The sequence below is a fragment of the Macrobrachium nipponense genome, chromosome 7 (genome assembly GCF_015104395.2).
Source record: "Macrobrachium nipponense isolate FS-2020 chromosome 7, ASM1510439v2, whole genome shotgun sequence".
NCBI lineage: Eukaryota > Metazoa > Arthropoda > Malacostraca > Decapoda > Palaemonidae > Macrobrachium > Macrobrachium nipponense.
Genome location: NC_061109.1, coordinates 61,458,599 through 61,466,098, shown reverse-complemented (window position 1 = coordinate 61,466,098; position 7,500 = coordinate 61,458,599).

The window sequence follows — 7,500 nt, the reverse complement described above, 5'->3', positions numbered from 1 at the left end:
GAAAATAGTTTTTATATATTATTTGAGCTTGAACCAATTTACAATTAAAATGTCAAAAAAGTGTTTTCTTAAAAAATGAGACCTGAATTAAATATGACTGAAATCTGCCTTTAGTATGGCATGAGCGGTGAATCTGACATGCCTCCTAATATATTAGGCCATTCTCGACTGACACACCGACACATAATGGCTAATGTACGAGACACTACTCCTGGATGACCAGAGAGTAAATCAGCGGTTGAAGTTAAACGTTTGTCGTGTGAATGTCCAAAGTGTAACCAACTGCGGCTATCAAGTTTGGGAAATAAATCGATTAGTCAAATTTTCTCAGAAACTCTAACACTAAATCCAATTATAAACTTCTTGAAAAGGCATCATTTAACTGACAAAATGTGAAATAAAAAATATATATGAAAATTAAAAGCAAATCCTTCGGCCAGCCCTGTGGTCTGGTAAAACTATTTTAATAGTAATGATAATAATGTATAAGACTGAATGCTGACTTTAGTAGGTTCGACGAAGAGGCTGGAACCAGATATGACATAAACTCCTAGGAAAGGGAAACGCTGAGAAATTGAACGATACATCTTAAAGGACAGCAGGATTCCTAGAATATAATCCCATTGGTATCAAGATGACTATCGTAACCTAATAGTAGGATTATTTCTTTGTGAGATGAAGGATATTTGCACTCACACAAGTGAAAGCCAGATTATAAACTGAAAAACACATTTGAGAACTTAACGATAATATAAAAAAAATAAAGCATACTTCATTATTTCCATTTCTGAGAGAGAGAGAGAGAGAGAGAGAGCAAAAATGCTAGTTGTAAATAATTTTGTGGATTTTCCCCCTTCTCCGTGGGGTCCATTTTCAAAGGCCGGTGTGGTCTCGTATTTCAGAGAAGGGATGGCTCTAATGTTCCTCGGGGTAAGCTTCCCTGAAAGCAAACTACGAACTGAAAATCCTGGCCTTTCTTTCTTATCTCTTCCTCTTGAAATATGAACTCCAAGTTATGACGACTCACGAATAAATATATTGGCGGTAGGCCATATATGTGTTAGCTGTGTATTTGAACTTTATTTAGGGAGATTTTGAATTGAAAAGTACCTTCTTATAGAATCTAACTCATAGATAATTTTTTATTCACAGAAATCCAAATGTGTAGTTGTAATTATATTGAAATGTTATTATTGAAAGGTCCTTTATATAGTATTTAACTCATTATAGATTTATTTTTCTTCATAGACTTTCATTTGATGTACATTTGTAACTATTTAAAAACGATACGGGAAAGCCCCTTTTTATTAAATCTAACTCATTCGTTACGGGAAAGCCCCTTTTTATTAAATCTAACTCATTACAATTTTATATTTACAGAAATCAGAACGAAAATAATATTTCTAGAAGTATTAGGGAATACAAGAAGTAATCATTCATAGTGTTAGAATCATTTAAAACTTACATAGTATATAGAAAGTAACATAGAACAAATTTTCAGTCACTAGGAATCAATTGTATATTTCTAAGAAGTAATTACTCTTTAAGGTGCATTGTCTATAAAATAATAATAATAATAATAATAATAATAATAATAATAATAATAATATTATTGTCGTTGTGGTGATCAGTTGCTGGATGACGACCTCCAAGTACCTGACCGTCTTCCCCTTCAATTGGGTTGAATACCTGGTTGCCGGACGAAGCTCCTCTGTTGCCAGAGGTTCCATTTACGTCGTTGTCGTTTAATCCTTCATTTCTTTCCATCATTGCTGAGTTTTGCTATTTAACCCATAGCTGGGCCCTACCCCATCAGGGATAGGTACTCATTTACAGCTGAGTAGACTGAGGAAATTATGGTAAAGATCCTTTCCCAAGGAATCAAACGCCGAGGAGAGCGGTCACCCATCCAACGACTGACCAGAGCCCAGTGTTGCTTAACTTGACTTAAGTCTATTGACGACCTAACCCACTCCTCCACGGCGCCACATGACGTTGATTGACAAGGTCAAGAAGAAAGTATCACTCATTGATGTCGCAATACCATGGACACCAGAGTTGAAGAGAAAGAGAGGGAAAAATTGGATAAGTATCAAGATCTGAAAAATAGAAATAAGAAGGATATGGGATTATGCCAGTGGAAATCGTACCCATAATCATAGGAGCACTAGGCACGATCCCAAGATCCCTGAAAAGGAATCTAGAAAAACTAGAGGCTGAAGTAGCTCCAGGACTCATGCAGAAGTGTGTGATCCTAGAAAGGCGGACACATAGTAAGAAGAGTGATGGACTCCTAAGGAGGCAGGATGCAACCCGGAAACCCCACACATAAAATACCACCCAGTCGAATTGGAGGACTGTGATAGAGCAAAAAAAAAAAAAAAAAAAAAAAAAAAAAAAAAAAAAAAACAAAAAAAAAAAAAAAAAAAAAAAAAAAAAAAAAAAAAAAAAAAAAAAAAAAATAATAATAATAATAATAATAATAATAATAATAATAATAATAATAATAAGAAAGAATATAAGGAAAGAATATATGCAGAGACTCAAGGCGATACTCAAGTCAAAACTCAACGCCGGAAATATGATAAAAAAACATGAGCAGTGCCAGTAATCAGATACAGCGCAGGAATTGTGGAATGGAAGAAGGCAGAACTCCGCAGCATAGATCAGAAAACCAGGAATATATGACAATAAACACAAAACACTACATCCAAGAGCAAATACGGACAGACTATACATAACACGAAAGGAAGGAGGGAGAGGACTACTAAGTATAGAGGACTGCGTCAACATCGAAAACAGAGCACTGGGGCAATATCTGAAAACCAGTGAAGACGAGTGGCTAAAGAGTGCATGGGAAGAAGGACTAATAAAAGTAGACGAAGACCCAGAAAACTATACAGAGACAGGAGAATGAATGACAGACAGAAACAGAAGGAACTGGCCCACCAAACGAAACCAATGCACGGACAATACATGAGACAGACTAAAGAACTAGCCAGCGATGACAATTGGCAAATGGCTACACGACGGGGAGAGCTAAAGAAGGAAACTGAAGGAATGATAACAGCGGCACAAGATCAGGCCCTAAGAACCAGATATATTCGAAGAACGATAGACGGAAATAACATCTCTCCCATATGTAGGAAGTGCAATACGAAAAATGAAACCATAAACCACATAGCAAGCGAATGCCCGGCACTTGCACAGAACCAGTACAAAAAGAGGCATGATTCAGTGGCAAAAGCCCTCCACTGGAGCCTGTGCAAGAAACATCAGCTACTTGCCAGTAATAAGTGGTACAGCACCATCCTGAAGGGAGTGATAGAAAACGATGAGGCAAAGATCCTCTGGGACTATGGTATCAAACGGATAGGGTGATAAGTGCAAATAGACCAGACGTGACGTTGATTGACAAAGTCAAGAAGAAAGTATCACTCATTGATGTCGCAATACCATGGGACACCAGAGTTGCAAGAGAAAGAAGAGGGAAAAATGGAAAAAAGAAGTAAGTTCAAGATCTGAAAATAGAAATAAAAAGGATATGGGATATGCCAGTGGAAATCGTACCCATAATCATAGGATCACTAGGCACGATCCCAAGATCCCTGAAAAGGAATCTAGAAAAACTAGACGCTGAAGTAGCTCCAGGACTCATGCAGAAGAGGTGTGATCCTAGAAACGGCGCACATAGTAAGAAAAGTGATGGACTCCTAAGGAGGCAGGATGCAACCCGGAACCCCACACTATAAATACCTCCCAGTCGAATTGGAGGACTGTGATAGAGCAAAAAAAAAAAAAAAAAAAAATAATTAAAATAATAATAATAAAACATTCCAGATCATTGTAGCTGAATTTAATGGGGTGGGAATTGCTACTCTGGGCCGAAATTAACTTCAGGAATATCTGCCAGTAACTTGAAACTTGAAATTACGAGTTAAGTTTTAATTTGTATGCATTTCTACTTCTCAGGAATTTAATCGTATTCATCTTTGCTTATTAAAGGTGAATGTAGATTTCGAGTACAAATGAGATTTAATAAAATTTTTAAGAAGTGCATTACACAAGCTCATACATATGTAATAGGATAATTATTAATAAAAAATATTCTACGCGTCCTGGCTGTAACGCATACGGACGGTTAAATGAATATTGAGTCATATCTTTGAAACATCGGTCTGTTATATATAGATATATATATATATATATATATATATATATATATATATATATATATATATATATATATATATATATATATATATATATATATTATTATATATAGATATATACATATATATATATATATATATATATATATATATATATATATATATATATATATATATATATATATATATAGTCGTTGCAGAGATTTTGCTGTCGTTTGCCCACATACGAGAGTTTCTGCGAATCTACAGAGTTCTACAGCGCTTCTGGACTACGGGAGGCATTGGATGTCTTCCACTGGGAGACGTTTGCCTTCCTACAGCTTACTTCAGCTGCAGGCCAAGCATATACACGGGAGTGTGTTAGAAAGTCCAAGATGAAGAAAAGTTTCTACACCCAATCGTTATTATAGCCCTGGTTGAGGCTTTTGGAGATGAGGTGTATAGACATTACGTTGTGCTGCCTAAGACGTCCAGGGTTTATTATTATGTTTTGTGTTTAATGAGCCGGCCAATGGTTTTATACATATAAATATTATTATATTATATTATATATATATATATATATATATATATATAAGATATATATATATATATATATATATATATATATATATTGTGCTGTTTTATGTGGCCTGTGGCTAGGCAGGGGCTAGCCAGGATGGTGGCCGAGCTTTCTGTAACATGAAGACTGATAATGAGATGTATGAGACATTATTGTATGTCACGTACTTTGACATTCCTTAGAAATTGGGGATTCATCATTTAACTTCCCTGGAGACAGAGAGTCTGAGTGACAGCTTAAGGGGGCGGGCCGGAACCCCTATATATGGTGGTATAGGGCGAAAAAAGCAAAGTCATGAAAAAATTCATGGAGCTTCATATGGCAATTGAGAATACGTATACGAAATATTTTGTCAAAATTCCTCTTACTTTCGTAGTTACAGGGTAATTAGTTAACGTAACTCAATAAGCCTAAAACATTGATCCGTACAAGAAAATGCAATATTTCTTCTATTATCGTAAATTTTGATAATTATTGTCAAAGAAATTGGGAGAAATGGCATCTGTAGACATTCCCCAAGTCGAGAAGGAGACTTCAGGCTCAGCTACCAAGTCCAGTCCTGATTTAGTGCGATCACAGACTTCAAGTAGTCTACACGTTCCATTTCACCTCTGACATTCGCCTGCCTTTACATATGTTTATGTATGTTTCGGCAAGAATTTCATCATGCCAATGAGGAAAAGACAAGGAAAACATCTCGCTAACATACAGACGAAGAAAAATCGCTCAAGTATTATTACAGAATATCATAATATATGCGTATTTAGTGAAGAGAAAGGGGAGGGTTGCTTAGTAACGGCCCCGTCTTGCCTGACAGCACACGTCACACTGTGCTCAAGGCTACGATCTTTGAGCAAAGAGATCTTCATTTATGATAAATAACAAAGTTTTGGTTTTTTTAATGCCCAAAATGGAATAGAAATTCATAATAATCATGATTTATTAAATTGTCTTTGTAAAAAAAAGAGTACGCCTTCGAGTTTCACCTCTTGACATTCTCATTGCATTTACATTTGTTTATCTTTGTTTCGGGCAAGAATTTCATCATGCCAAAGAGGAAAATACAAGGAAAACATCTCGCTAACATACAGAAGAAGAAAATTCGCTGTAATAAGCCGAGTTAGTGAAGGGGAGAGAGAGTATTGCGTAGGAAGGAGTGCCTCATCTTGCCTCAAGCAGTGCCCCAGGCTGTATATGAGCAAAGGGATCATTCATTTATGACTTAAATTATGATTAAATAAAATATTTTTGGTTTATTATACACAAAAAAGAAATATACATTCATAATAATCATTATTTATTAACATTGTCTTTATAGAAATACGAAGGAAAACTTTGAACGCCCGTATCTCAAAACTATACTTATTGACCTTCAAAATCTATCTTCTCACTTAGTTTTAAAGCTATAACATTGGAATTTGGTATATAACTCAGAAAGACATTATAGAACAATCAAATAGAGCCCTTTTTTCCAATTTTTGTTTCGTATTTTTTTTATAAATTTTTTTCTCCTGATTTATAGGGTTTATTTTTTTTTTTTTTTTTTACGATATTTGAAAAATTCATATCTAGCAAAAAAAATTACTTTTTTAGAAAAAAAAACTCCATCCATTCGATTGGAGGTCTACATCAGATCTATATATGGTAGTAATCCCAGGTCTTAATATTAAATATCAAGGGAGGAGATAGAATTTGAACAATGCTTATTTCGGGATAAATCGCCCTGGCGTCACAAAACCGAAGGTCAGAGGCGAAAATCATATGCGGTTTGGAGATGTCCCAAGTCACCTTATTAAGTGGTATGAATATCAAAGTCCTGTCCTTAAAAAAGGGCATTAGCCGGTTAAGAATGCTGATATGTCTTGTTGGATGGTGTGACATTATGATCCTTAGTAAGCAGGTCAACGTTCATGGGCGTTCGAGAGAGGTGACTTTGAAACCAGTTTAGAGTGGTTATGGGGTGTGGATGAAGGGCGTGAGTTTGTCTGTACGTGTGAGCCTCTTTCGTTCATAATGGCAAGTAATTAGCCAGAATAATGGACAAGCTTACGAGGAGAAAAAGCAGATGCCGGGATAGCTCTGCGAATGTTTCTTTATTTCTGTGAGTGAGATTCTAGGCTGGAGATGGGCGGATCTAGTGAGGGAACTGTGATCTAGTGGAGGGAACTGTGATCTAGTGGAGGGAACTGTGTTCTAGTGGAGGGAACTATATTTTGGAGAAGAGATAAATGGTGTGACTAATTACTTTATAGACTGATATTTTACGGGGGTTATCTGAGTATCTGAATTTTGAGTTATCATTCCACTTCATTATCCTGTAAGAATCTGAGTTATTCAATTAATACTTTGCTTTGAATAAATGTATATTTTTGTAGTTCCGACTCTGATTTGATGACCTAATGAAATGGTGAGAGAGAGAGAAAGGAGTGGTTGCGAGTCAAGAGAGAGAGAGAGAGAGAGAGAGAGAGAGAGAGAGAGGAGGGGGGGCTGTTGTCAGTGTCTGAGAGTGAGAGCGAGAGGGGGAGGAGAAAGTGTTACCAAACTTAGTTTGCCTACCGATTTTGGCTTAATGCTTACCATATGATAGTACATATTATAATATATATATATATATATATATATATATATATAATATATATATATATATTGATATGAGATAGTTTCTCGTATTTTCATATTGGTAAGCATTAAGCCAAAATCGGTAGGCAAACTAAGTTTGGTAACACTTTCTCCTCCCCCTCTCGCTCTCACTCTCAGACACTGACA